Genomic DNA, 6,000 nt, shown 5'->3' on the forward strand with positions numbered 1-6,000 from the left:
TATCTCTTCAAAAAAATGTCAAACATATCTAATATATCTAAAGAGTTTTTTGCTCTTTCATTAATTTCCAAAATTAGCTTATCACAAATGACATTAAAAGTATTAACAATGAAATATTCTTTCCCACGTAATATAATCTCATCGTTAGATTGTGAAACTTCTAACGATGAAGTCACACATTTTTTTATTTTTTTTTTTCACTTTCCTTTTCATCTTTAAATTTTGTCTCATCTGTTAATAAAGTCGCTTCTTCATTTAAAGCAGCAAAACTGTTTCTTATATCTAAAATAAAGCCCAACCATACACTGTAACAAATTAGTAGCTAACAACAAATCGATATCGGGATCTTGTAGTGATTTACTAGTAGCATTTATTCGCTGTAAAAGTTTGTCCCACACAACTGATAAAATTGCTGTTCCTGAATTGTCAAAATGTTCAGCCAATGAACAGCTCTCTAAATTAGAAATAGGTTTTTCATGAGGAGAAATGGATAGTTCAAGTAATGCCTCTTTAATTTGTTTATATCTACGTTTCAAAGCCAATATAGCGTCAGCCCTTGCGGACCACCTCGTTTCACTTAGTCTTTTAACAGTTAAAGATTCTTTTTCTAAATGTTTAAGGAGTATATCCCATATTGTTGTTGAAGATCAAAAGTAAGTATATACATTTTGAATAAAACAAAAATATTGCACTGCTTCCGCGGCAAGATACCGCGGCACAGTTGCCAATTAAATTTAAAGAATGACCAGAGTATGGTATATAATATGCAATGGGGGGGAGACTATGTTTTTACAGCCTAGCTTGCAAACCTGTATAGATACCTTCCATATTGGCAGCATTATCATCGCTTTGTCCTCTGCACATTTTTATCAGCTAAAAAAAAAAATCAGCTAACGCCTTTTTATTCCCGTATACGGGGAGTAGGCGAAGCCATTTAGCCCTATCTAACTTTTTGGAGACTGAGTGGGCAGTTCAATCTCCACTGGTACCAATCAGAGATAGATGGCCCAAGGCTATCACTAATTAAGCGGTACACAGTGAAGAGAGACGGCTCAAATGTTTCGCCATCTCGTGGTCCCTAACCCTAACACAATATATTTAATGTCTGAAATAATGCGGGTTCTACGGTAGATTTTCTTGAGTTTACGGGACGAAAAACCCGAGTTTCCTGGAGGAAAAACCCGCTTTCCCGTGCCAGAGATCGACTAACTCGGGAACCGGACGAAAAAAGGCTTAGAAAATTTCCTCTAGTCGCCGACTAGACTCGAAACCAAGTCTTCCTTCGTGCGGGCAAGCGCCGTGGTGTGTAAACGCCACATCCACTGAGCTGCACCTTTTATCTCCAAAGATAATTCTTTTAATTTTTTTAATACTATCTCTTCTAAATATAAGGAATTATGTTTGTAATACTGATGAATCCGATAAATTTTTCTCTAAATGTCAGAATTTGCGGTACCTTACTAAATATAATAGCTAGTTGGTCATTGTGGGTAACGTCTGGCGTCGAATCCAGTATTATTGCAAAATAAGCACCTTCTTTAATTTCTGATATTAATATTTCTCTTGTTTTATTAGTTATTAACGCCATGAATTCATTACAAGTGTGGTAAGAAAGATAGTTGATATACCAGAACTGCTGTTGGCATACAATTTAATGTAATACCAATTATATATTGGTGTAATCCTTTATCCAGGTTTAAGCAAACAAAGTTTGTGCCTGAAGTATTTTCAGGACTGGGGCAACTCATGGAAAAAGTGGTACAACTTTTCATCATTCGCCTTAGTATCCCATAATGCAAAACACATCTCCTTGTGGACATGCATAATACTGTGCATTAAGGGAAGGGTCACTACCCAGACCATTTTCGACCTTTATTGAGGTCTCATCAGCGGGAGCCAGACCCACACCTCTTGAAGTAAGTGTAAACAACCAAAGTTTGTGCCTGAAAATTTCAGGCACAAACGTTGGTTGTTTACACTTGGATAAAAGATTAAACGATATGTATAATTGGTAGCATAGCCAAGTGAAAAACCTTCCATCAAATTATCTTTAATCCAGAGAATTTTAATAATAAAGTGTGACACATTTTGGCAACTGGTATATGGAAATATGACTTCTCCTTTATTTCCAGCTTAGTATCACCACCTGTGGATCTGGCTCCCACTGATGAGACCTCAATAAATGTTGAAACCGGCCTGAGTAGTGACCCTTCCCTGAATGCATAACATTATACATGTCTGCAAGGAGATGTGCTTTGCATTATACGATACTAAGGCAAGTGATGAGAGTTATACACCCTTTGCTATGAGGTTCCCCAGTCTTGAAAATACTTCAGGCACAACATTGCATACAATTGGATAAAGGATTAAACCAAATTCAGGGTGGCCATAAAACAACTTTCCCTCTTTGGAGGCATCTCTAAACAAAACCAATAAACAGAATGACATCAAATTTTGTATTGAGACTTTTGAAGGCAAGGGAAGATCATTTCCGCAAAAAAAAGATTTAGTACCAAAAGAAGCCTATAGGGAAAATTTTGGCGCTGGAGAAGCCGAAAACAAGCGGATAATTATATTAAAGGCAGACAAAATGGAATAATAACATTATTCCATTTTAATTGCCATTTTATATAATGTGCAAGGGGGAGACCATGTTTTTACAGCCTAGCTTGCAAACCTGTATAGACACCTTCCATATTGGCGGTGTTATCATAGCTTTGTCCTCTGCACATTTTTATCTCCAAAGATAATTCATTTAATTTTTTAATACTATCTCTTCTAAATATAAGGAATTATGTTGTGTAATACTGATGAACCCGATAAATGTTTCTCTAATGTCAGAATTTGCGGTAACGTACCTAAATATAATAATAATAATATTATTATTATTATTATTATTATGGGTAGCTCCAAGGAGTCCTTAGACTCATCGAGGAAGGCCCAACACATGTCAAGAACAACTATTCAACATTCACACAGTATCTATCATTCTTCACCTTTAACTCATTTACAGTCATGGCACCCACAACAGACTCTGGCAGCTTATTCCACTCATTCACCACTCTCCAAGTAAAAAACCTAGCTCTAACACCCCCTGCTAACCACATTCTTGCCCAGCTTCCATGTATAGCCCTAGTCCTCCCACCACCAGTCCTATTCTCAAAAATATCTTCTGGATTAATCTTATAGAGACCCTTTAGTAATTTGAATGTCTCAATCATATCTCCCCTCCTCTGCCTATCAACCAATTTTTGCAACCCACAAATCCTCAACCTGTTCTCATAAGGTTCATTCCACAGACCTGCTATTATCTTGGTCACTCGCCTCTGGATCCTCTCAACCTCCTCCCCATCAAGAAGAAACCTAGGTGACCAAATCTGGACACTGTAGTCTAGATGGGGTCTTATCAAGGCTCGATATAGAGGAACAATAACCTGATTGTCTCTGCTCGTTAAAGTGTTTTTCAACAACCAAGTGATTTGATGAGCTGATTTTGCCACTTTTGTGATGTGTCCCATAAACTTCAACTACCTATCCACCCCAATCCCAAATCCGTGGCCTCATCAATCTCCTGGAGTACAGTTCCCCCAATGTGATATACTGCGGTAATCTTTTCACACCAAAATGCAAAACCTTACATTTTTCCACATTAAATTGATATCCATTCTCCTTAGCCCAGTCCTCCAAACTATTCAAATCATCCTGTAAAAATTTGACATCCTGAGCATTCACTATTGCCCTACCCAACTTTGCATCATCTGCAAACAGATGCACAGTTCCTCTCAGATCCTTTCCTATATCGTTAATAAACGTATTTAACAGTAGTGGTCGAAGAACAGAACCCTGCAGCACACCACTAGTCACAGGCCATCTTTTGGACTCTACTCCTGAATAAACCACTCTCTGATATATCTTCATCAACCACCCTCCTATCCATCTCACCAACCCTATATCCATTCTCATTTGCTGCAGTTTACTGATTAGAATTCCATGTGGTATCCTATCAAAGTCTTTAGCAAGGTCCAGTAGAATCACTGTAAACCGTTACCCTTATCCAGTTCAGCCGTATTATCCAGTTCACTGTGTTATAGAACGCGAGCAAGTTCTGTGGCATAATCTACCCTTCACAAAACCATGTTGTTCCCCATACGGTATTCCATTTTCATCTATCCAATCTTGTATTGGATAGATGAAAATATTCAAGAGGAAAATGAATATTTTACTCTTGAATATTTTCTCCAAGACCTTGACAACAATTCCTGATATACTGATCGGCCGGTAATTTTCAACAGCAGTCTTGGAACCTCCTTTATGCAGTGGAACTATTTTCCCCTCTTTCCACCCCCTTGGAACTAATCAGACCCGAGACTCAAATTCAACAAAATGGTCAAATACACTGACAATTCTCTAGCCTCTTCTCGTACGACACGAGCTCGTATACCATTCAATCCCACAGATGTATTGGCTTTGAGGTTTTGTTATAGACTATTCACCTCCCCTTCATTCACCACAATTCCCGTATAAGCTGTTAGTTCTTCCATTTCTACAATGTCACCACGTGGATGATACTCTTGCAAAGTGCTCACTCAGTAATTCTACTATATCAACTGATTACCTCCGTTGATATAGTAGATATATTTCGGTTACCTCCCTATCATCGGCATTCTTTAAAATCAATCTGCCGTATACATTTTTTCTTTTACTTGCAACATATCGAAAAAACTGTTTTGGGATTCTCTTTAGTCTGCATGGCTAATGTTCTTTCATAATTCGCTTTTGCTTTTCTTATCACACTTGTTACCCTTCTGGCCTGGGCTTATAATATAAGATAATATAAATAAATATTGTTTTTTTTTTTTCATGTAAAATCGTCTCATCGTCTCGAAAGTAATTTTATTAAATAAAATATTATAGTTACTCTTACTACCATTTTACAAATAAGAATTCATTTTGTTAATCACATAAATAAATACGACTATAAAATAATGCCCCTTGATTGGTACCGTTGATTATCACTTGAAGTATAAAAACAAAAAAGAAATATAACGTATTTCGATATTATTATGTTTAGATAATATTTACTTATTATATAGATTGTTTTTCATAAAAACTTCTATCGCAAACAAAACAAATTTTTGTTTATAAATAATGCGTATTATTACATATATGTGATAATAAATGATTTTATTCTTATTATATTTTGATAGTTAAAAATCTTTTTCTTATGTAAGATAAATTAATACAAATGATTGTGTACAAATATTGAAAGTTTATTTTTCACTTGGTTAGAGTATAATAAATTTAGTTTAATCCTTTATCCAAGTGTGAGCAAACAAAGTTTGCGCCTGAAAATATCTTCAGGACTGGGTTAAGGTGGTACAACACCAAGACAACTCGTTGCAAAGGTGGAGCAAGCTACCAACACTCCTATCTCAGTATCTCCTATAATGCAAAACACATCTCCTTGCGGATATGTCTAACGTTATGCATTAAGGGAAGGGCCAATGCATAACGTTAGACATATCCGCAAGGAGATGTGTTTTGCATTATAGGAGATACTGAGATAGGAGTGTTGGTAACTTGCTCCACCTTTGCAACGAGTTGCCCTGGTGTTGTACCACCTTAACCCAGTCCTGAAGATATTTTCAGGCGCAAACTTTGTTTGCTCACACTTGGATAAAGGATTAAACTAAATTTATTATATTATTGTGTACAAATATTTCATGTTTAGATCACGAAATATTTGTTTAAAAATTAGAGCATTTACAGGTCGATTGTCCCCTCATACTTTTTGATTGGCATTTGTACGCAAGCTGTATTAATAAAAAAATGTGTATGAAATACGGCTTTTTTTTTACTGGACGATGCGAGCCCTTTGTTAAAATTTCCATAGCTCACCACTGCCTCTACCCCATCAGCCCCCCCCCCCCCCACCTGAAAAAGTTTATAAAATTTACTGTTCAAGTAAATACGCTACACAGGACATTGTCGAGGGAAATC

The sequence above is a fragment of the Typopeltis vanoorti genome, chromosome 11 (genome assembly GCF_054136105.1).
Source record: "Typopeltis vanoorti isolate ZY-2024b chromosome 11, IOZ_Tvanoo_1.0, whole genome shotgun sequence".
Lineage (NCBI taxonomy): Eukaryota > Metazoa > Arthropoda > Arachnida > Uropygi > Thelyphonidae > Typopeltis > Typopeltis vanoorti.